We start from the raw sequence: 25823 nt of genomic DNA on the forward strand, positions 1-25823 counted from the left end.
TTTCATTTCATATCAGTATTCTTCATCTTATCCTTATTTTTTTATTTTATTATCTTTTTATCCTTCATTTAAAAAATTCTTTTAACATTTCTTAAAGTACAGGTTTTCTGGAAAAAAATTATCTTTGTTTCTTCTACTTGAAAACATCTTTATATCAATTTCATTTTTAAAAGACATTCTCAGTGGATGCAGAAATCAATTTCGGTGGCACTTAAAAAATATATTGTTCCATTGTCTTCAAGCCTATGTTGTTTCTGATAAGAAGTCAATGATAGTTCAAATCATAACCCCTTGTGCAAGACATGCTATTTTTTTCTGGCTACTCTGAGGATTCATCTTGATTTTTCTCTTTAACTTTGATTTTAGTGATTTGACAAGATGCCTAGGTCGTTTTCTTTGTTTTTATTCTACTTGTGTTTTGCTCAGCTTCTTAAATCTCTAAATTTGTATCTAGCAATACTTTTGCAAAAATTTCAGACACTTTTTTCAAATATTATGCCCCTGTGTCTCTCTGAGAAACTGATTACAGATATGAGATATGTTAGAGTTTTTAATATTGTTCCACATGTCCCTAAAACACTGTTCACTTATTTTTCAATTTTCCTTACTCTTAATTTGCACAGCAAAAATCAAAACAAACAAAACCTGAAATATTTTATTAGTCTAGTTTACATAATTGATATTAAAGAATCAAATGTTTTTGATGGCATAACATTTTAGCAATAAAAATGGTGAAGTTTATTAGTGTTCTCACATTCAGATAACTTTAATCTGTCTACTAATTTGTACATGTATATATTATTAATCTACAACAGACACTGGTAAACTATGGCCCATTCACTGGCCATCTGTTGCTTCTAAATAAAGTTTTATTAGGTTACAGTCACATCCTTTTATTTTCAAATTTTCCATGGTTGCTTTTGCACTACAATGCCAGAGCTGAGTAGCTGCAACAGAGACCATAAGAAACAGACACCTATGGGGTACCTGGGTGGCTCAGTCCATTAAGTGTCTGACTCTTGTTTTTGGCTCAGGTCATGATCTCAGGGTCTTGGGATTGTGGCCCAGGTTGGGCTCCATGCTCAGTAGGAGTATGCTTAGATTCTCTCCCTCTCCCTTTGCCCCTCTCCCTGCACATATTCTCTCATAAATAAATAAATAAATAAACAAATAAATCCCTAAATATTACTATCTGGTTATCTTCAAAGGAAAAATTTGACAACTCCTGATCTAGAATAAAGATAATTGAAAATATACCACATCTTTATATAAATGAGCTTAAGGCATTCAGATGTATTGTTAAAAACAAACTATAGATTATTTTTTGGGAATAATTTGCTAATAATTCATTAAACACGTACCTAATTAATAAATATATTCCTCCTAAGAAAACATTTCACCCATTATGCTTTAGAATATAAAAGACATTAGAAACATTAGCTTTTCAAATATAAAAAGAAAATGATCATATATATATATATATACTTTTTTAAAAATTTTATTTATTTATTTATTTATGATAGTCACAGAGAGAGAAAGAGAGAGAGAGAGGCAGAGACAAGGGCAGAGGGAGAAGCAGGCTCCATGCACCGGGAGCCCGATGTGGGACTCGATCTCGGGTCTCCAAGATTTTGCCCTGGGCCAAAGGCAGGCGCCAAACCACTGCACCACCCAGGGATCCCTACTTTTTTTTTAAGATTTTATTCATTTACTCATGAGAGACACAGAGAGAAAGAGAGGCAGAGACAGGCAGAAAGAGAAGGCTGTCCAATCACCAATATTAAATGAAATAGTAATAATTGAAACTTAATCTACTGATATCCATATGGGCTAATTGTTGTTTAAGGAAGAAAAATGTATTTTAAAATAACTTAGCAAGAAATCAGGAAATGTAGTAATTTTTGTCACGTGTCTCATCTGGATTAATTCACTTTAAAAATGGAAAATTAAAATTTTGGTGATATGGTAAATATATATTAAGATTTATAAAACCAATGAAGATGTTTTCCTAAAGAAAAAACTAGGGCAGCCCGGGTGGCTCAGCAGTTTAGTGTGCTGCCTTCAGCCCAGGGCGTGATCCTGGAGACCCAGGATCGAGTCCCACATCAAGCTCCCTGCATGGAGCCTGTTTCTCCCTCTGACTGTGTCTCTGCCTCTCTCTCTCTCTCTCTCTCTCTCTCTCTCTGTGTCTCTCATGAATAAATAAGTAAAATATTTAAATAAAAAGAAAAAGAAAAGGCTAATAAGCATTATCATTAAAAGACAAAATTATGCAAATGTTTTTTTTCAAAATAAATCAAAGTAAACCATACATAAGACATTCTTATAAATAAGATTTCAGGAGGCATCATTAGATTTCTAAGTACTGAATTTACTCATCATGTAAAGATTATCAAGCATTTTAAGGATATTAATAGGTGGGAGTGAAGATTCAGTGCACCTATCATGCACAAATAGATTACAGATTAAATCATTATATCATTTTATATGAATAAAAAATGAGTTTCTGAGAATGTTCAGAAGTTGGACAGAAAATAACTCTCCTAGTTGAAGATACTAATGTTTGGCTCATTACCATAGGAAAAGATCCAGAAAAATAGATTTCCTCAGATCTGTGGCTGGCAGGTTCTAGAATAGAAACTTGATCACATCAACAGGAAAGGAGATTCTAGAACATACTACCATGAATTGAAAATGCAATGACTTCATTTAAAGAGTAAATGGAGGAGACTGATGGGTACAAGCTCTATGGCAGTTGGCCAAAGTCAATCAAAAGTCACTTAAGATTTTAACAGTGACTGACTGTGTATACATTTCTTTAACTAGTACTGGCTATATTAAAGTCCTACTTAAAGGATTTTATTTATGTCAAAGAATTAAGACAAGAGCTAATATTTATGCAGTGCTTAATCTTCTTTAAGAACTGTTCTAAGTGCCTTATTTTTTTTTAAGATTTTATTTATTTTTCCATGAGAGACACAGAGAGAGAGAGGCATAGACATAGACAGAGAAACAGGCTCCATGCAGGGAGTCTGATGTGGGGCCAAAGGCAGATGCTCAACCTCTGAGCCACCCAGGCATCCTTCTTCTCGGTGCTTTAAAACATTAAATTATGTAATCTTCACAAGATTTTGTCAGCTTCTCTATTAGCCCAGACCCACACCAACTGCCTTAGAAACTTGTTCTTAACTACTACTCCACTCCAAAACCAAATTTTAAAGAGATAAATATTTAATTATACGAAGTTTCAGAGTCACCAAAGCCATCTTCACTTCTCACACGAACTACAAGTCTGGGGGTACCTAAAACCACCTTCCAGTTTGATAATTTACTCAAGATTCACAGAACTCACTAAAAGCTATTATATTCACAGGAACTGATAGAGTGAAAAGATACAAATTATAATCAGCCATAGGAAGAGGTTCATGAGATAGAGTCTAGGACATTTCCAAGTTTAAAACTTCTAATAGTTCTCTTCCAGTGGAGCTGTGAACAATGGTAACAGTTCCCAGGATTCAGGTTTAACAATATACATGGAATATGTCAACAAGGAAAGTTACCCAAGTCCTGGTATCCAGAGTTGTTTTGTTTTGTTTTGGTTTTAGATTTTGATTTATTTGAAAGAGATAGAGTATGAGAGGAGGAGCTGAGGGGCAGAGAGGGAGAAGCAGACTATGGTCTAGCAGGGAGCTTGATGCAGGGCTTGATTCCAGACAGGACCCTGAGATCATGACCTGGGCTGAAGGCTGACACATAACCAATTGCACCACCCAGGTGCCCCATGGTATCCAGAATTTAATTGGATTTTGGTCATATAGACATGCCCATATGGCTGACCTAAGTCTAGCCTCTCCAGAGGTCCAAAGCTCCCACAATAAATATCAGTATACACTATCAGACATGTCCCCAGGCCCCCAGGCCAATAAAGGCATTTTATCAGGCAAGATTTCCCAAGTAGTTAGAGATCACCCTCTAGAAAATGAGGACAAAAGTTCATCTCTCTTTGGGTAAGGTCAATTTTTAACACTCGTCCACTGCTACAGTTCATCTTGGTTGAGCTCTTCATGATCATACAAGATACAGAAGGATAATATATTTTCAGAGTTTAAAGGAAATAATAGAACTAAATGATAGAAACACAAGTATTATATCTAGTTGCACATACCATCTTAGCCAAATCCACTACTTCTTTAAACTGCAAAATTAAAATCCTTTTCAAATTATTGCTGTATGATTTTGGAAATATGCTGCATATTTTCCTGTGCTTGAAAATGGAAAATATCTTTGGAAAGGAAATACATACTCAAAATGATTGTTATAATTTGTCCCCCTTCTGTCATATATGCAAGAAACTTCTAAGAAAGATACAACCTAAAATATAGTAACAAATAAGCATACTGCAATTTCACATCTTAGGAGATTATCATTTTCCTAAATTTTGAATAACATTCTTATTGACAAAACATTCAGGGAAGTTGCAGAGGACAAGTATACACCCTTGCTTTGTAGTCAACATAAGGTACAAGAATGACAGAGTAGAAAAAGCACAGTACAGATTAGCTAGATTGTGAAGGCACTATTGGTGATACATTACATAAATATGTTCCCTAGCTTTATAAGTGGAAATTAAAAAGTAAGTCCTTTAAATAAACTTACTGTTCCAAACTAACCACGGTAAACTCCATGTATCAGTGGAGAAATAGGCTTATTTGGATTACGTTATAAATGTGCATAAATCATATATTTTGCTTGTTCTGGATACTGTACAGAATGTGGTAATGTGGAATTTCCTTTCAATATTTGGAGTACAGCTATTAGGATATAGTAGCTACTAGCCTTCTGATGTCTTGCACTGAAAATAAAATGCATCATTTCGGACATTCATTTTCAATTTCATCTGCAAGGAGAATGGTATCATGTACAAGATCTGACCAGTAGAGTGGTCACACAGATCAGATTATACTCTTACACCACTAAAATTTCAAACCATCAACAGAATCATAATATATCATTCAAATGTTTCCAATTTTTTACATTTTCTAAGGCACACAGGAGAATTTCATTTAGCAAGCTAATGCAACTAATTGGATATTTTATTTAATTCTAGTTTCATTAAGGTCATGTTTATAATGTTATTAATCAACTTCCTCATTTTTTATTAACAGATTAATGGTAAATAACACATTTTAGATTGTTTTGTGCATTGAACGTCTATTAAAAATATATTTATATTTCAGAGGTGTCTCATATAAAGTCTCAGAGGGGCAATTATTACCTCGATTTCTTAATATATTCCAATTCTTTTTTTTTTTAATTTTTTTTTATTTATTTATGATAGTCACACACAGAGAGAGAGAGAGGCAGAGACACAGGCAGAGGGAGAAGCAGGCTCCATGCACTGGGAGCCCGACGTGGGATTCGATCCCGGGTCTCCAGGATCGCGCCCTGGGCCAAAGGCGCCAAACCGCTGCGCCACCCAGGGATCCCTATATTCCAATTCTTTGACTAAACCTTAAAACTATAATTTATGATTACTAAGCCAAAATCATATATTTTCAAAGGTATCGTATTGAAAATTTATCTCTTAAACCACATGGTGGTACTGGGGATGGGAGTGAGAAAATCACTCTTTTTCAAAGATATTTTTAGCTCCTGATTAAAATAAATGGTCATACAAAAGGTGGTGAATAAATAGATTTTGAATAAAATTAATTTAGATATATGTTATAAGACTTCAATAAAAGATATCTATGAGCTGCCTCAGGCTTGGGCAAACTGTTAAACATTTGTCATGATAACTAATCTAATAAACACCCAATAACAGAATGAAAAATTTAATGACAATCTATTAGTTCCCCTACTTTCACAACATTGATTCTGCTCACAGCTATCAAAGGGCAACTATCAGATCTGTGTATCATTCAACACTTTCTTAAGATAACAGGAAATAGGAACTATAGGCCAAAAATAAAATGTAGGCTACAGTTGATGCTTCTAAATGTGTCTCACTTTAAATACCAAACTGGTACATAATTCTAAAACTATGAGAAGAAATTTGATTTAAGAGAAAATAATATGTTTGTCATCTTACAGATTTTTATTTTTGTTTTTTAGATGGAAAGATTGCAAATGTATAAATTTGTATAAACTCTCTACAGGCAAAGTCAGGCAGACTTCAATAGCAGGGAAAATTCTTATTGGCAGTAAGTAATCAGTAAGACAGCCAGATGAAATGCCTTATTTTCTAATTTCTAATTCGAATTTTTATTTGTTTTCTAACATATCAATATATTTGCATTATTATTTTTTACAAGTGTGACCACTTAACACAGTAAATAGATTACTATAATAGATTAATAGATTAGTGTTTTTGTTTTGCTTGAAGACTGATAGAATTCTCTTGTTGGAAGATGTTATTATTTTATTTTGTTTTATTTTATTTTATTTTATTTTATTTTATTATTTTATTTTATTTTATTTTATTTTATTTTATTTTATTTTATTTTATTTTATTTATTTTATTTTATTTTATTATTTTATTTTTATCTGCCCCCTCCAAAAAAAAAATTATTTTTGGTAAAAGGTGTTGTGCCCAAGATTGCGAATCCAAGAAACCACCGAGGATCCCACACCGATGCAAGTACACGAGCGTTTATTTACAAGCTCAAGCTTGGGTCCAAGTACACCCAACACAACGGAGCAGGGACTTGGACCCCAAGGTGGTTTCCAGCTTAGTTTTATCGGCTGGTCTAGGGGACCTCCAGAAGGGGTGGAGGAATTTCTCAAGTCTGTTTACATTCTGATATGGGGCTTTCAAGGGCATTAAGCACGGGGAGTGGGGGTGAGGGTGGGGGGGCTGAGATGTCTGTACTTGTGCTAATGCTGAACTTGAGGTGAAATGGCCTTAATTTTCTCAGCCTCCACAATGCCCAAGAAGACATCAGCGTGTCTTTAAAATCTCCTCTTCCTCCTGTACAAGAAAGTATTTCCAGAAACGAATTTTCCCATTTAATATTCAAACGCAGAAAACCTATTCTACAAGGTACTTCAATTGGTGGGACTTTAAGTGTTTTTTCCTCTTTTAAGTTTTTAGACAGTAAACAGCCCACGGGGCTATGACAAACACTATGACAAAAGAGTTGTTACATTTAGCCTTTTGATGGGACTTGATTGGCAACAAAGCTTGATGACATGCTTAAGCAACACACCTGAAGGTAAGTTAGGGACAGATGAGGCTAGGCAGGGCTAGGTAGGCAGCCATGGAAGCAGGCTCACAAAAATCCCCAAAATGCTGAGGTGTCTGGAAACCAGAGATAAGAGAACAAGCCAGACCACACTGCCCTAAGGTGTGGGTGAGGAGGGTGTCTTGTTCTAACACCTACTGTAACCAAAAAAATCATCAGACTCTAAAAAGGAAGAAGCCATTAACGATGTTATCACTAGTCCTTACTCAATGGTGATATCAACGGATATTTTAAAAGGATTTAGGTTCCCTGATCAGGCTTTCAGTAAAAGACCAACCCTACAAGCCCTCAGTGGCAACATTGTGGGGACCCCTCTCACTCCTAAGAGCTTTCTCTGTATCTTTACTTAATAAGCTTCTATACTTTACTCACGCTCCTGTGTCCTCAAGATTCGTTCTTTGACTCTGTGAGACAAGAACCAAGTTCTCTGTAACAAAGGGATCATATGTGAGCTAATACTTTGTCCAACCACTGTAGAGGTCCATTCAGATGAAGTTCAATCCCTTTGGTGCTGCTTGGCTATGAATGAATGAACACACAGTGGGGGCCCAAAGCCTCTAGGGCTAAGGGCAAGCTCTTGCCCTAGCAGGCTGCATTTATTCAGTTCTCAGGCAAAAGCAGACAAAGCACGCCCTCTGTTTTTCATCCCAATCTACTTTAGAGGTTGTTTACATATTATCTGAGGCTAGGCCGCCCTTTCTCAAGGGACAAAAGGAGGAATCCATACTGTTTACAGCCTGACCTTGCATAAGATAAAGTCTCCCTCTGAACCATCACATTCATGGCATCTTTGTAGAGGACAGTTCCTTCTGGAAACCTTCTCATGCAGTCATTCCCAAACACAATCTGGTGAGTGTTCGTTACCATGTGCCTTCTGTATTCTGCTTCCTAGTATTTCACAAAGCTCATTCTTAGGATGCACATCCTAGTTGATCCACAGCTTCACAACTCTGATTAGCACACTGCGGGAAGAGCAGCAAATTCCTGGTTAGTGAAGATCTTCAGACTGCAGCCTGGTGGAATTTTATGCTGTTGCAGGGTGCTAGCTCTATCTCTGAGGATACTTGGGGCTCTGCAAACGACTACAGCATCACTTTAGGCACTCGGTGAAAAATTCCCCACCTATCTAATATAAGCACACTCCTCTTCCTATATGTCTTCTTGTCATTTCTACAGTCACATTTTGGTTGATATTAGAGAATAACCCTATGCAGAACCTTTCTGGGTTTGATGGATCTGTGAAGCCATCTACACTGAGTGAGAGCAGTGATGCCTGAAAATTCTCTCCAACCCTCCGGTTTAATTCATAATATGCTACTGAACACCTAAATGAGTAACTGGCTGCAAATTCAAACTATGGTTAACACAGAAAAAGTAGTAGGAGATAGTTCTGCTGGAGATCCTATATCCGTTCATCTGTTGATCATGTTTTTTCCAATTTCCATGATACATCCAGGAGATGGAGTTTCTGGGGTGTAATTACTCTGTGGCTCGGTTCTCACTGGGAAATTAGTATTTCCAGGAATGGAGCAGGTATAATCATCTAGAGGTGACAGTTCTATTAGGATTTCAATACTGGAAGCAAAACTTGTGTCTCAAATCTCTGGTAATAGTAAAGTGTAAACATACTTCAGATCTTTTTAAAGATTAAAAGCACATTCACAGTTTACAATTGCTTTGGTTTCATGATGCCTGTGAAGATCAGGCCAGTACCACGGTCAGCGACACATAAATGCTGCTGTCCTTTTCAATGGGATACTTGAAGACAACCATCAGGAGACCTGGTTTGCTCAAAGAAGCTGTGAAGGCCTGTCTTATCCCACTGATCTCTCACAATGGGTGTCCTCAGTTTCTGAATTTCAGAGCAAGTGCTTGGTATGGTAAGACATTTAGTATTACACTTTTGAGTGGTGATGGCTTTCTCAAGCTTATCTAATTGTCCTGTTTTCTTTAGTTTCTCTGCCAGACATTTAACTGCTTTCTCAAACCACTTTGTTTTTCCATTCTGTTCTCCTACCTGCTCATCCACATGATGTCTTCTATCCCAGCAGTCTCTTCACAACTGGTGGAGTGAATGGCAAATGGACATGTTTTTACTAAAGGCAGCAATCCACACTAAGGAAATATCCTTCTTTATCTAACCTAAAGTGCTGCTGAGCATCTGTCCTTCAATGTCTTGGCCCAAGGTCCCTTCCATGGTCTCTTGTCTGCACTATAGATAGAGGCCTGTTGAGGGCTGCTGCCCTGGTCCACCTTTTGTAGTCAAGCCAGGAGTGGACACTTGCTCACCTGTTGAGGAGATTTGGGGGCAACCCCATGGAGTGCCCTGAGGACCAGACAAACCCAAACCCTGAGCAAAAGAAAGTTTCACAGAGGCTCTAATGCAAAATTTATTTTTTAAAATGTCAGACATTAGACAATCATTTTTAAATATTATAAAACAAAATTTCTTTGAAGTACACAATCAATAAATCACCATTTTGTCACATAAATCTAAGAACTTTTGTAAAAATCAACTCTATACTACTCTGATTTGAATTCAGATTTTTTATTTTTTTTTAATTTTTTTATTTATTTATGATAGTCACAGAGAGATTGAGAGAGAGAGAGGCAGAGACACAGGCAGAGGGAGAAGCAGGCTCCATGCACCGGAAGCCCGACGTGGGACTCGATCCCGGGTCTCCAGGATCGCGCCCTGGGCCAAAGGCAGGCGCCAAACCGCTGCGCCACCCAGGGATCCCCGAATTCAGATTTTTTAAAAATTCTAATTCCATTAAAAATCTAATTATAGTATAATAATCAGAGCAGAATCCAACTTGTCCCTATACCATCACATATACAAAATCTCCTACATTATAACTCAAATCAGTATGTCCATATCTGAAGTCATTTATCCTCCAGCCCAAATTTGCCAGTGCTGGTGCTTTTTCCTTTCACTTTGTCTAAATGAATGATTATCAACAGCAACTACCCTAACACCTAGCCCAGAAGTCTATGTATAATTATTCAGTGCCCCATTTCCTACCTCGTGCCAATATCTTACAAACTACATGTGCATTCTAGTTTCCAAACGCTCCCTAATTTTTCTGTTGCTACTTGCCACTAATTTCATCTTGCTATCATTAATTCTCTGAATTTCTGCAAGTTATCACTATTGCCTGACAAGTCATTCTCCACACTTCATTCAAATTATAATTCCCCTTCCTTGAAAATATTCAGCAATGCCATGCTTACTAAATTACCACGTGTCTCTTATTTGTTCCATGTCATGTAATTGACCACAGAACACTGAAAAACATTGTGATTACATATTTGTTTTCTCTGTGTTTAGGTATTTTTAAAATATTTTTTATTTTATTCATTTTAGAGAGAAAGAGCGAGAGCATAGCAGAGGGGAGGGTCAGAGGGAGAGGGGGAAGCAGACATTCCCAGTGAGCAGGGAGCCTGATGTAGGACTGGAGCCCAGGACCCCAGGATCATGACCTGAGCTGAAGGTACACCAGATACTAAAGTGACTGAGCCAACTAGGCACCCCTGTGTTTTGGTATTTAAGAACACCATCCCTCCAGATAGACTACCTTCTCAAGGTAGATGACTTTAAAAGCATCCTGAATATTTTCCTATGCCTAAACACTGGAAAATATCTTTGGTAAAAATAGATAAATTACATAATACTCTCTACATTTACTAGCTGTGTAGTCGTGACCAAGTTACTTAAATAGTGTACCTCAGTTTTCTCATTTATTAAATGGAGATAGTAATATCACATAGGATTGCTATAAAGATTTCATACATTTATATGTTAAAGAACATAGAGCAGTGCCAGGAGCATGTTAAGCACTATATAAATATTAGCTCTTATTTTATAAATAGTGTAAGAAAATAAGAAATATTTCTTACCATTATCTAGGAAAGTAGTTATTAAAGTTGATGCTAAAATACTGTATATTAACAGATATACACACAATAAGTGAATTCATAAAGAAACTCAAAATGATTATTAAATGAATCAAAGATATTACCCATCCTCCCAAACCTGGAAGATATGGTAAAATTCTACATGCAGAGGCATTATAAAAAAAATTAAATACTTAATGTCAGTAATATTACATGTTATAAATATATTAAACTAAATAAATCTTTATCAGTTCCGTCATCTTGTTCAGAAAATAAACACAAGCAGTTTCGTTTCTACCATTTTTGTAATTGATTGTATTCTTATTCAAGATAACCAAAATATCATGCCCTTCTATAACTAAAGGCATTAGGTTTCAAGACATAGATTTTTATCAATGACCATTAAGATAGTAGTGTTGAATTCTCTCTCATTCTTTATTTTACAAGGCATCACCCTATATTACTTTAGGATTATAATGGCCTTTGTACATAACTGAGCTACATATATTAATGCTACAGTTTTTTTTAGTGGTGCTAACGGAAGTCCTTTTATAAGTACAAAAACTCCACTGTGAAATTATCATTCAGATACAGACTAAAGTGTGTGAAAGACAAGATTAGACTATTAGCCCTCAAATATGTTTGTGAATTTCTTTTACCAGTCTCTTCTCAAAACATTATCCTAAAGCATCTTCTCTGGAAGAATGCAAGTTTTTATGATAGTAATTTGGAGTAAATATTTTGGAATGTGAGGCTCTCTCTGTAAAAGGCTGACCCAACAGTTTCTAGGCAGCCAGAGAGCAACAGAAGATGTCAATATACAATAACACTTAAGAATTCTCATTTAGAGTTTTTTTGTGTGTGTGTTTTTACACTAAATGAGCCATACTTCTTGCAACCCCAATACTCTGCTGTCCAATATCTTTTCATCTAAAGACGTCACCTTGTGGAAGCCTGTTCTGGAATCTCTTTCCTAATGCTAAAACAACCCCAGGAGTTGCCATTCCCATTGCTTACTTGGGGAAAATAGACCTGCATTTCCTGACGGAATTTTGAATATACTTTCCATAGAAACTAGGTTATGAGTTGTGGTTACTAACAATAGAAATGTTGCAGTCAATATATTTCTCTATGACATTATGGTAAATAGTATTTGTGAACTTGCTTCGACAATTAATCACTTGTAAGGTATTGTTTATAAGAGGAATTTTAAAAATCTGCATTTTAAAGTGCTAAACTTCTTTGCAGGCAGCTTTTGGAACATAACAAAAATGTTAGTGGGGGAATATGCTAAATTTATATCCATCAATGAGAATATTCTACCATAATGTTGACCACAATATAATAAACTATTTGTTAGCTTTAACTGCGCTGAATTCAGTGACTGAGAAAATTGAGTCTGAGTGTTTACAGCTACTTTTAATTTCTCATTAGTGCTTGTTTTAAAAACACAGGAACAGTGAAATACAGTGAAATACATCAAATACACTTGGCTAAAATCTTGAAGGGGGAAATTGAAACATCAAAATAATTCAACTGAAAAAAAATTAATTATAGATAGATTTAATTTACTGAAAATATTACTAATGACTAACAGACTGCTAAAAGTTAACTATTGGGTGGTAGTAGAGAGGGGAATGAGTCAATACGTAAACTATTAAAGGATGAATAAATTTAGCATTTTTCTTATCAGCAAGCGCATATATATATATTAAAAACACTATTTTAAAAATCTGGCAAGAAAAAACACTTATTAAAGGATATTGGGATCCCTGGGTGGCGCAGCGGTTTGGCGCCTGCCTTTGGCCCAGGGCGCGATCCTGGAGACCCGGGATCGAATCCCACATCGGGCTCCCGGTGCATGGAGCCTGCTTCTCCCTCTGCCTATGTCTCTGCCTCTCTCTCTCTCTCTCTCTCACTGTGTGCCTATCATAAATAATTAAAAAAAAAAATAAAGGATATTCACTCAAGTTCTTTCCATCATCCAAGAACCATGCTACAATTACTTTATTACAACATCTCAGGTTTTGAAATTTTATTAAGAATGAAAGAAATATATTGGAATTATTGGCCAGAACTTGGCAACAGTTATTTCTATGTCACCAACTCCTCCTCATCAATCAAGAAATTGTCAGTTTCCCCATGGAGTATATGAAGTTCAGATTGCCTAATTGTCAGTTTAAAAAAGACTTACTCTCTTTGAGATGATGAGGATGTACTTTCACTCTTGCTCATCATTTTCAACCATTTGACCAGATTTTGGTCTTTTCCTTCTGGAAATCTGTGCACACATGAAGTAACAATAAATGACAAAAAATGCCATAACTTTCTTTATATTCCAGAGATATGAAATCCTCCAAATGCTGCAAGCAGTAAGTATCTTAAAATAAACTCCAACATTCATTCATTGAAATAATTCAAATAATTTTCTTGAATTGTCCTGATAGTTTCCACGCAAATAATTCAACCTTTCAAGAACATTACTATAGACAAAAGATGACTGCTTGCATTAATATGTAGTATATTCCTTACTTTGCAAGTTTTCCTAAATAACAAGCCTAAGAGTATCATTATCACTTAGCCAATATGTTACGTATCTGATACTATTGTCCCGATTCTAGAATAATAAAAACTATTTTTATATTTTGTCATTAGGTTTCCTTGGACTCACTGATTTTTTTTTAAATAAAAGTGCTAGCATTTTAATATAATGTGTATGCTGCATTTGTTCTTTGAAAATTCATGGATCATTAACATTTTATTTTTTATATCACAGGAAACTTTACAGTGTACAATAATTTTGAGGAAGATTTATTTGACTAATTACTTAACTATCATAAAACCCACTATAAAATTTCATACAAGCATGTGAAATTCCACACTGATCATTTTATTAAAAATATAAACCTATACATGAAAGTATAAATTATGCATACCTATACTTGTATATACTTAAAATGTGGGACTTAATTTATTATATTGTATAGGTAGGGAGTCCATATTTAATACATTTGTATGCATATGGAAAGTAGGAGAAGGTGTTTTCTTCAAGATATTTCATACAAGAGCACAATGTGTTGTGTTTGTTTAGCACCTGCTGTGCTGCCACATGCCAATTCAGACTCTCCTCCCTTTTCACTTGTACAAACATCAAACAGAAGGGACATTGAGTAGGATTATTTTATTTGAAATATAGTTCCTTATTACTGAGTACCACTGTAAGTCATTATGAAAACCTATTCATCTTTGAAGTTTTAGTTCATCTCCCACTTTATTTTTTTTTGGGGGGGGGTGGAAGTGTTTTTATTAGAGCTTTGGTCAGACGGGGCGCAGCTGGGTTGGGCTCGGGCTTTAGCAGGTGCTTGGACGCTATCCAGCCCCAACCCACCCCTCTCCCAGGAAGCGCCACCCTGGAGCCAGAGGGCAGAGCCTCTGAGCATGGGCAGGGTCCTCACTGAGACCTGTCCCCAGTCTGGGGCGGGCTGGTGAGCAGCATCTCCCACTTTCTTAATGGAGCACTCTCAGATACTGAAAAGCCTTACTGAGGCTACTTTTCTCAGAAATGCACTGCTTTTAAGAATCAATAAGCCTGTCAAATGTCTCAATCCTTAAGTATCTTTTTTGATTGTTTAATTCCAATAAACCAACTGCTTGGTGGTGCTGTATCCCCATATGTATTCTTTTTACTTGGTATTTTGAAGAACTTATCTGAAGTATTTCTTGAATAGTTCATATATAATTTTCCCCCACTTCATTTGAGCTATAATTGACATATATCTTTTTTTAATTGACATATTTTATAAGTGATGTACAACTTGTTAATTTGATACCCTTATGTAATTGCAGAATGATTATTATCTTACCTTTACCTCCATCTCATCACAGAATTACCATTTCTTTTTTGTGGTAAGAACATTTAAGGTCTACTCTCTCAGCAACTTTCAAGTATGTAACCTAATAATATTAATTATAGTCACAGTCAATTCAATACTGTGAATTACATCCCCAGAACTTATTCTTTTATAACTGGGAGTCTGTACCCTTTGACCAACATCTCCCCACTTCTTCAATCATGCTCCTCCAGCCCCTGATAACCACCATTCTATTCTATTTCCATGAGTTCAACTCTTAAGATCACACAAAAGTAATATCATACAATAGTTGTTTTTCTTGCCTAATTTATTTCATTTTGCATAATGTTCTCAAGTACCATCCATGTTCTTGCAAATGGTAGAATTTCCTTCTTTCTCATGGCTGAATAATAGTTCATTGTGTGCGTCTTTATTCATTCATCTATTGATGAACACTGAAGTTATTTCCTTATGTGGGAGATAATGAATAATGGTAAACTATTTGACAAGAAAGCCAAGAATATTAAATAGGGAAAGGACAGTCTCACCAAATGGTGTTTGGAAACTGGATATCCACTTATAGAAAAGTGATATTGGACTCCTATTTAATATCACTCAGAAAATTAATCCAAAATGGGTTAAACACTTAAACATAAAACCTGAAAACATATAATTCCTAGAGGGGAAAAAAATGAAAAAATCTCCTTTACATTGGTCTTTGCAATATTTTTTTTTTCACATGACACCAAAGTACAAACAACAAGAGCAAAAATCAATATGCAGTACACATCAAACTAAAATACTTCTACATAGCAAAAGAAACAACAAAATAAAAAGAAAACTATGAAATAGAAATATTTGGAAATCAAATATCTAATAAAGGATTAATATCCAAAATATATAATGAATTCATACAAGTCAATAAAAAAAAAGTCTTGTTTAAAAATGGGCAGAGGAATTGAATAGATGCTCAGTATGACTAATGACCAGGGAAATGCAAATCAAAACCACAATGAGACAATACCTCAAACCTATTGAGATTATTGTCATCAAAAGGCAAGAGATAACAAACATTGGTAAAGATATGGAGAGAAGGGCACCCTTCATATATATTTTGGAAGGGACAGTGACTAAGTGGAATACTCTCAGAAAGGGTGACCTAATTGCAGGAAATCATGCTGGGTTAAGAAAATTTGAAGAAACAGGTCATATTTAGTCTGAAAAGAAGACCTAGAGGGCAATTTGATCACTGCATTGGTATCACTTAAGATGTTCTACATGAATAGAAGTCCAGGTTTATTTTGTGTTATTCCAGAAAGTAATAGATGAACTATTAATATCAATATACAATTGTATTTTAGAGGAAGGAGAAAATAGCCTATTGTCTAAGATTTAATTAGGTCACTGGACATCCTAGAAATTGAACAGTGAACCAAATGAGAAAATGTATCATGAAGGGATAAGGCTAAAGACCTAAGGAAAGATAATCATTAGTCAATAAATTTGAAAAATTCATCAATATTCCGGAAATATCAAGCACCAATAGTGCAAAAATATAAGATTTTTCTATTTTTGCCCTCTAATTTACCACTGCCTCCCTCAGGCATACTTAATCCCTCTCCACAATCCTTCAGAATAATGAGACTTAAGAGCTTAGTGGGGAACAACAGGAAACCAAGTAAGTCTGCTATCAACAAGGCACATGGCCCATCAGTTGCTTATCCTTTTCAAGTGGCTCAGAAGCACAGTTCAGATATGAAGCCACGTTTTATGAATTCCTGAGACTTACCTCATCTCCACAGGGCATGCAGTTGTCAGTGTTCCTGAAAAGGCCTGTTTTAAGGTGAAATTTGAAAAGTGGCTGGGGTGAAATCAATGTTGGCCTATGGAAAAATAAATACCATAATTAACATTAACATTAAAATCTTGTACAAAAAAATTATAAGAACTTAAGTTCTTAAGTTACAACCACTTAGAGTTTATTTCAGTTGTAGAAAGTCTAATATTTTAGGAATAAATGAATTTAGGTTCTTAGGGAAGTAGTTAATAAATAAAAAGATGAACAAGAAACTACCTGGAAATGAAATGGAAAACAAAACAAAACAAAACAACAGTGTCAGCAGAGTCTCATTATAGCAAGGTTTCACAGGTGAACTATTCCAGATAGAAGATAAAACATAATAGATTAGTCATGCAAATGACTATTATTAATGTGAGTTATTAATAAAACACATTTTAGCATATACATATACACAAATATCAAGGTAAATTATATTAAGGTAACTTAGGCAGCCTCCCTTTAGCACTTCAACAAAGTAATAAATCTATTATATATCCAATATTTCTCTCTGTTTTTTTCCCCATCATTTTCTGTTTCTCTAAGTAATACAATTGACTGCTTTGGTTGAGAACTTTTAATATTTCTGTATTTAATATCTATCTTATTTTGGTAAATAATTTCTTCTAATTAAATCAACATGCTTGTGTACTGCTATCTTCTTGTTAAACATTACTTGCGGTTTTAAGATATATGGATTGCAATCAAACATACAAAAAAAAAACGCTCAGTGCAATTAATTATTACCATTCATTTGAGTGGCAAAAATTAAAAAGATGGACCATACCAAGTGTTGGAGGAAATGCAGAAGAACAAAATTTTTGGTACTTTGAAAAGTTTTTAAAAATTAAATGACTTGATAGAGACTCAACAATAAACAAAGAGAGTAAAAAGAAAATAGGAAATAAAGAGGGGATAGATATTATCATAGACCTTAAAGACATTTAAAGAATAAAGCAAGCTCTTCCCTTTTGCAACCATTGCTGAAAAACCAGTAGCCAAAATGATGTTTAATCCCTTTGTCACTTCTGACAGCACGAACTGTAAAAGATATTTAAGTCTTCCCAATATCACAGGAAGATTGTCTTCCTCTCTTTCTGAAGAGCTGAGATAGAAGTACAATGTTGGATCTATGCCCATCCAAAAGGAAGATGAAGTATAGGTTGTATGAGGACACTACAAATCAGCAAACTGGTAGAGTACCCCGGGTTTATAGGAAAAAATACATCTTCTACATTGAACAAGCACAGGAGAGACGGCAGTTGGCACAACTGCCCGCGTGAGCGTTCACCCTGGCAAGGTGGTTATCACTAGACTAAAACTGGACAAAACCCACAAAATGTTCCTTGAACATAAAGCCAAATCTTGCAAAGTAGGAAAGGAAAAGGGCAAATATAAGGAAGAAACAATTGAGAAGATGCAGGAATAAAGTAATCTTATATATGACTTTAAATACAAAACGTAAAAAATGAAAAAAAAAAAAGGATAAAGTGAAAAATATTATAAACACCTTTTTGCAAATAAGTTCAATAACCTGAATAGGATAGATAATTCCCAGTAAACACCCAAAATTAAAGAAATAGAACATCTGAAGAGACAGATTTTTTTTAAAGTCATAAATTATTCCCACAAAGAAAATATCAGGCCCAGATGGTTAAAACTATATCAGATTTTTAAGAAATGGAATAGATTTTCCGAAAATAGATGAGGGAGGGACAAAGTTTATTATAAGGAATATATTTGTGTCCTTTTTATGTACAGAGAATTAAGAATAAACATCTGAAGTGATGAAAATGTTTCTCCTTAATTTTTTTTTCATGGTTTCAGAAGTATGTGTTTTTCTAATATTCTAAGACACATTTTGAAGCATCAACTGTGACCTACATTTTACTTTGGCATGTATTTTGTGCTTACCATTAGGTTAAGGAAGTGTTGAGAGATGTACATCTGATAGTTGCCCTTTGATAAGTATGGGCAGAATGTATGTTGTGAAAAGGAAAAGGAACTAATAATTGGCTATAATGAAATCTTTCATTCTATTATTGGTGGTTGTTAGACTAGTTATCATGAGAGGTTTAACATTTTCTAGAAGGCTGAAGCAGCCCATAGGTATCTCTTCAATGAAGTCTTATAGCAAATAACTAAATTAACTTCATTCAAAGTATATTCATTCAACAACTTTTGTATGACCAATTCTTATTGGGAACTGAAGATATCAAAAAAAAGAAAAAAACGTAGATTCATCTCCTACTCCCAGTATCACATATGTTGTTTAAAAGAGGACTTAAATAAATAATAAATAAATAAATAAATAAATAAATAAATAAATAATAAATAAATAAATAAAAGAGGGCTAAGCGATGCTTTAAAAATTTCAATAAATACTATAGCATGCAACTACATGGAAAAAGCAAGCCACCTCATCTGGAAAAAATCAAGTCAATATTCAAGTCATGAGCTAATCGTGATGAAAACACAATTGATTAATGATTTTGACTTTTAATAATTGTTCTAAAATATTTTTGACAGTTGAAAACATATTGAGTACCTCTCATAAACATCTTGCATAACTTTACTTAGAAAGCATTGTTAATTTCTCATGATATTAATGATCTCTGTTATCAATGTTTTTAATGACAGAATAGTAACAAAAATGAGGAGTAACTTAGTTCTTTCTTTTTAGCTTAATATTCTGATTGTTTTCAATTTTCCACTATTAGAAATGATACTATAATGTATAGGTTATGTATAAATTCTTCTGTACTTCCCATTTCCTTGTGATTATATTCCAGAATAGGATTAGAAATATTACCAAAATTTAAAATTAGCAGTATAAAGGGTATAACACATTTGGAGGTTCTATGAATTTTGTTAAAATGATTTTTTTTCCTAGTAACTTAACCAATTTATAATCCCATCATCGAGTTAGTTGCATTCTTACCAACATTAAGAATTTTTACTTAAAGGATGCCCGGGTGGTTCAGCAGTTAAGCGTCTGCCTTTCGGCTCAGGGTGTGATCCTGGAGTCCTGGGATCAAGTCCCACATTGGGCTGCCTGCATGGAGCCTGCTTGTCCCTCTGCCTGTGTCTCTGCCTCTCTCTCGCTGTCTCTCATGAATAAAAAAATAAAAATATTTTAAAAAAGAGAATTTTCACTTAAAATAATATCATATAGTTTATAGAATCTAAAAATACATACAATAAAGGCAAAATAGAATATTAATAATAAGGTAAAATTTTATCACAATAATGTGTTAACCTATCAGCAACGGAGACATTACTTTAAATTTAGACCATGGAAGCTTCTGTGGAAAAGTTGACTTGGTAAGACTTAACAATCTCATAGGATTTTCACTGTAAAACATTAAAGAGTGAGAATATATGATTTAAAAAAGCAGTAATTTTTAACATACTGATTAATATATAGCAAATTTTTAGAGGTATTTGAATGTAAAGGTTAATGGCACAGATTCTGGACAGAAATGCTTTCTTCAAATCCAACAGTCAGTTGAGTATCTCTTGATTTGGGCTCAGGTCATGGTCTCAGAGTTGGGTGGATCAAGCCCCGAGTTGGGCTCTACACTCAGCGTGGAGTCTGCTTGTATTTTCTTTCCCTCTCCCTCTGCTCCCCTCCTTCACCCACACAGCGCTCTCTCTCTCTCTCTCTCTCTCTCTCTCTCTCTATATATATATATATATATATATATATATATATATATCTCCTTCCCTAAAACAATAAACTTTAAAATGTTAAAGTTTGGGGTGCCTGGGTGGCTCAGTCAGCTAAGCATCCAACTCTTGACTTCAGGTCAGGTCATGATCTCAAGGTCATGATATCAGGATGGTAAGACTGGGCCTTGAGTCCCACTCTTCACTTAGTGGGGAGTTTGCTGGAAATTCTCTTACTCCCTTTGTCCATTACTCCTCCCATGCCCACATGTGAGCTCTCTCTCTCGCTCTCTCTCTCTCTCAAATAAATAAATAAATCCTTAGAACTAAAATAAAATGTAAAAGTGTAGGGGGTGCCTGGCTGGTCAGGTGGTAGAGCATTTGCCTCTTGATCACAGGGTTGTGAATTCAAGCCCCATGTTTGGCAGAGAGATTACTTAAAGAGGAAAAAAAAAAACTTTAAAATGTCAAAGCTCAAACACCTTAATGAATGCTATTGATTCTGAGATGTTATTGCTGAAAACTTCTCCAAATTCTATACCTATCTGTAAAAAAGCACTTAACAATCACTTTGATGTTCTTCAGGCATGCTCTTTTTTTTTCTCTCTTAAAACAGATCTTTTGGGCAGCCCGTGTGGTTCAGCAGTTTAGTGCAACCTTCAGCCCAGGGCATGATCCTGGAGACCCAGGATCGAGTCCCAGGTCAGGCTCTCTGCATGGAGCCTGCTTCTACCTCTGCCTGTGTCTCTGCCTCTCTCTCTCTCTCTGTCTCTCATGGATAAATAAATAAAATATATATTAAAAAAAGCTAAAAGGTCTTTCATAAAGGAGAAAAACTAAAATTACATCTCCACAAGAGTATAATGAGATAACTGAACATTCCTGAACACTCCCACCAGGGTGGTATCAGAGAAAGCACAGAGTCTAGTCTTTGACCATCACTTAGAGATTACAAGTACAACCCTATTGTGGTATCACTAGAGAATACACACTAAGCCAGAAAGCCAATTCCTGCCAAATGGCAATGAAAAGATCTATTGCCTTAAGTATAGCAGTGAATCTAGACATCTATGTCTACCTGGAAATATCAAAATAATTTCAGCTTCCTCCAGGTGAACTTGTGTCAAATAGCTAGCTAATACAAAAAGTTTAGAGAAGACCCGGTCTTCTGATACCCAAAATGTGCTGGTTTCAGTGAGAAATAACCTGTTATATCAAGAAACAAGATCTCAAAATGAATGCAAAAGATAATCAATAGATGCCATCATCAAGATGACAATAATGGCAGAATTATGTGACCATTATTTTAAACCAGTCACAACGAAAGTGCTTCAATGAGTAATTATGAACATCTTTGAAACAAATATAAAAATAGAAAACTTCAGCAAAAAATAAAAGGAAGTAATCAATAAGCAGGAATACAGAAAAATAGAAATTAACCAATGTGAGCAAAAGAGAAAAATGAATTTTAAAAAACAGACTAGAATCCCATGCAATTACAGCAACAACAAAAAATAACATTCATCCCATTAGAGAAAAAGATGGTGGGGATAAAAATAAATGAATGTATTTGAGGAAATAATGGTTAAGAACTTCCCATTTTGACAAAAGACATAAAGCTATAGATTCAAGAAGCTATACAGGTTGATTACATTGGACTGCTTCCATCACAGAAGGGGCAGCATTTTGTTCTAACTGAACATTTTTTCCCTGCATACAATGCTTCTACAAAACCTACTATCTGTGGATTTGCAGAATTCCTTATCCATTATTATGGTATTCCACTCAACATTGCTTCTGATCAGGAAATTGTTCAGAGAAAATGAACTGCAGCAAGGGGCCAATGCTCATGAAACTGGTTGGTCTTATGATGTTCCCCACCATCCTGAAGCAGCTGACTCCATAGAAGTGTGGAATGGCCTCTTCGGGGTTCAATATAGTACCAGATAGATGGCAACATCTTGCAAGGCTGGGGCAAGGTTCTCCAGGAGCTGGTAAATGTTCCGAATAAGCTTCTGATATACAGCGCTGTTTCTCCAATATTCAAGATTCATAGGAGAAAAGGAGTAGAAATGGGAGTGGCATTACTTGTCTTATGCTAGGAATGCCCTAGGAAAAATCTTTCTTTCTGTTTTCATGTCTTATACTCTGCTAGCCTAGACACCTCAGTTTCAAATGGAAGCCTATTTATAGTAGGAGACATAGTGATTCTATTGAACTGGAAGGTACGACTGCTACCTGGTCACTTTGGGTTCCTTATAACTCTGAATCAACAAGCAAAGGAGAGAGTTACTAATGCTGGCTGGGGTGTGCGACATTGACTAACACTGGGAAAATGAACTGCAACCCCACAGTGGAGGTAACAAAGGACATGCAGAGGTACAGGAGATCCCTTAGGCTCCCCATTAGTATCACTATGTCCTGTGATGAAAGTTAATGGAAAAATAGAGTAATCCAATTTAGGCAGAACTACTTATGTCCCATACCCTTTAAGAATGAAGGTTTAGGTCATGTCACGAGGTAAAGAACCACTACTCTATAGTATATAAATATTTAGTATATATATATTGTTAAATTTATTGTTAAGTATTCAATTTTACTTAGCATCATGACATTAAATGATGTTAATTTTACTTCACAGTTAAATATTGCAAAATTTACTTTAAATACTGTTAAATATCATTAATTTTACTTCATAACATTTATTAATCCTGTAATCTTACAGGACATCAAGGGAGAGTGAAAAATCACCCAAGGACTTCTCATTCATTTCTGTTGAAAGGCTTAGTGTGTTTTGCTTATACACAGGATTGTTGTATCATGTTAGGTGAAAGTATGACCTTGTTATTGTATTTATTTGGAGATTAGGTATTCTTTAAAGAAATGTATATGGGTGCCAAATTGATAAGAGATAAACTTGGAATAATTAATTTTGTGCGTCAACACGGTTACAACGTAGTACTAAGATATTTAGTCAAACAACAGTCTAAATGTTTGTATGAAGGAAGGTATTTTTAAAATGAGATTAACAAAAAAAAAACAAAAAAATAACAAAAAAAATGAGATTAACATTTAAATAATTAGACTTTGAGTTAAGCAGATTACTCTTCATAATATGAGTGGTTCTCATCCAATCAGTGGAAAGCCTTACGAGAAAAAAGCCTGAGGTGCCCCAAGGGAGGGGGAATTCTGCCTTTTGACTGCTTTGGGATTTGAGCTGTAATATCATTTCTTCTCTGGCTCTGCAGCCTACTGGATATGCCATTGTTTTGTTTCTCTGGAAAACCCTGACTAATACATCATACAAGTAGAATCATACAGAATTTATTCATTTATGATTGTCTTATTTCTCTTAGCGTAACTTTTTTAAGGTTTATCCAGTTGTACCATGTACCAAAAATTCTTTCTTTTTAAGGCTGAGTGATATCCCATTGCATGTGTATAACATATTGTATATCTATCCCAACCATCAGTGAATGAAAGCAACTTGGGGTGCTTCCATTTTTTTGGTTAATGTGAATAATGCTGCTCTAAAGATGGGTACATAAATACCTGTCTGAATCTCTAATTTCAATTCCTTTGGGTATACTCAGATATAGAATTGCTGAATCACATGGTATAACTTCAGTTTTAATGTTTTGAGGAATTAATTGCTATATTTTTTCCCTAGTAATTGCACTACTTTACCTTCCTATCAACAATACACAAAAGTTGCTATTTCTCCACATTCTAGTCAACGCTTACTTTCTGGTTTTTTTTTTTTTGTGTGTGTGTGTTTTAATAATAACCATCCTAATGCATGGTAAGTGGTATCTTTTTGTGCTTTTGATTTGTATTTCCCTAATGATGAGTTATTTTGAGCATCATTTCATATGCTTTTGGCCATTTGTTGTTTTTCTTTTATTTCTTTCTTTCTTTAAAGATTTTATTTATTTACTCATGAGAGACACAGAGACAGAGAGAGAGGCAGGCTTCATGCAGGGAACCCGATGTGGGACTTGATCCCGGGACTCCAGGATCACACCCTGGGCCAAAGGCAGGCGCTAAACCGTTGAGCCACCCAGGGATCCCCTAGTTTTTCTTTTAGAAACATCTATTTAGATGCTTAGCTCATTTTAAAATGGGGATTTGGGTTTGTTTTCTTTTTGTTTTCTTTTTTTTTTCTTTTTTCTTTGTCATCATAAGAGTTCTTTTATATTCTAGGCATTAATCTTTATCATATATATTATTCGCAAATTTTTTCTCTTCCATGGATTGCCTTTTCACTCTGTTGATAATGTACAATTATGCACAAAAGTTTTTACTTTTGACATAGCCCAATTTATTTTTATTTTTGCTGACTGTGCTTTTGGTGTCATAGCCAAGAAATCATCACCATGTCTAATGTCTTGATGGTATCCTGCATATTTTCTTGTAAGAGTTTTATGGTATTAGTGTTTTCATTTAGGTCTTTGATCCATTTCAAATTAATTTTTGGATATGGTGGGATGCCTGGGTGACTCAGTGGTTGAGCATCTGCCTTCAGCTCAGGGCACGATCCCGGAGTCCTGGGATGGAGTTCCTCATTAGGCTCCTCACAGGAAGCCTGCATCTCCCTCTGCCTATGTCTCTGCCTCACTCTCTGTGTCTCTCATGAATAAATAAAATCTTTTTAAAAAATTGTATATGGTACAACTTTATTCTTTTCAATGTGGATATCTAATTTTCCCAAAATCATTTCTTGAAAAGACTGTTCTTTCCCCACAGAATTATGTTATAAAACTTATCAGAATCATTGGAATATATATGTAAGGAATAATTTCTGGGATCTCCATTCTATTCCATTGGGGGGGTATATCTATCTATCTATCTATCTATCTATCTATCTATCATCTATCTATCATTTATCTATCTATATGTCACTAGCTTGTACTATTAATTACTCTAGTTTTGTTGGAGGTTGTGAAATCAGGAAATGTGAGACATCTAACTTTGTTCTTCTTAATTCAAAGTGATTTTAGCTACTTAGGTTCCCTTGACTCTTCAGATGAACTTTAGGATGGTATTTTTCTGCAAAAAAAATGTAATTGTAATTTTGGTAGTTATTCAACTGAATCATGGATTGCTTTGGGTAGTATTGACATCTTATGGAATTTGAGTCAACCAGTCAATGAACAAGGGATGCCTTTCGACTTGATTGCGTCTTCTTTAACTTTTTTCAACAACAATTTGTAATTTCTGTACACAAGTTATTTATTTCCTTGGTTAAATTCATTTAACCAATGAAGTGTTTTATTCTAAATGTTTTATTATTTTTTGATGCTACTGTAAATGGAATTGCTTTCC

At 35.0% G+C, this 25823-nt stretch overlaps 1 long non-coding RNA gene and 2 pseudogenes across 1 annotated transcript in view; 1 reads left to right on the plus strand and 2 right to left on the minus strand.

Moving 5' to 3' along the window:
* LOC140596607 (uncharacterized) overlaps positions 1-19999 on the minus strand; it is a 30880-nt gene extending 10881 nt beyond the window's left edge. Inside the window, exons 1-3 of the long non-coding RNA XR_011998508.1 lie at positions 19771-19999; positions 16782-16875; positions 13336-13422 (exon numbers count right to left, since the gene is read on the minus strand). This is a non-coding gene — a long non-coding RNA (uncharacterized lncRNA). The remainder of the gene's footprint in view (positions 1-13335; positions 13423-16781; positions 16876-19770) is intronic.
* Positions 8283-8962, minus strand: LOC140596613 (mothers against decapentaplegic homolog 2 pseudogene; annotated as a pseudogene).
* LOC140596611 (large ribosomal subunit protein uL24-like) lies at positions 17833-18262 on the plus strand (annotated as a pseudogene).
* Positions 20000-25823: the final 5824 nt, after the last annotated feature.

The sequence above is a fragment of the Vulpes vulpes genome, unplaced genomic scaffold (assembly GCF_048418805.1).
Source record: "Vulpes vulpes isolate BD-2025 unplaced genomic scaffold, VulVul3 Bu000000731, whole genome shotgun sequence".
Lineage (NCBI taxonomy): Eukaryota > Metazoa > Chordata > Mammalia > Carnivora > Canidae > Vulpes > Vulpes vulpes.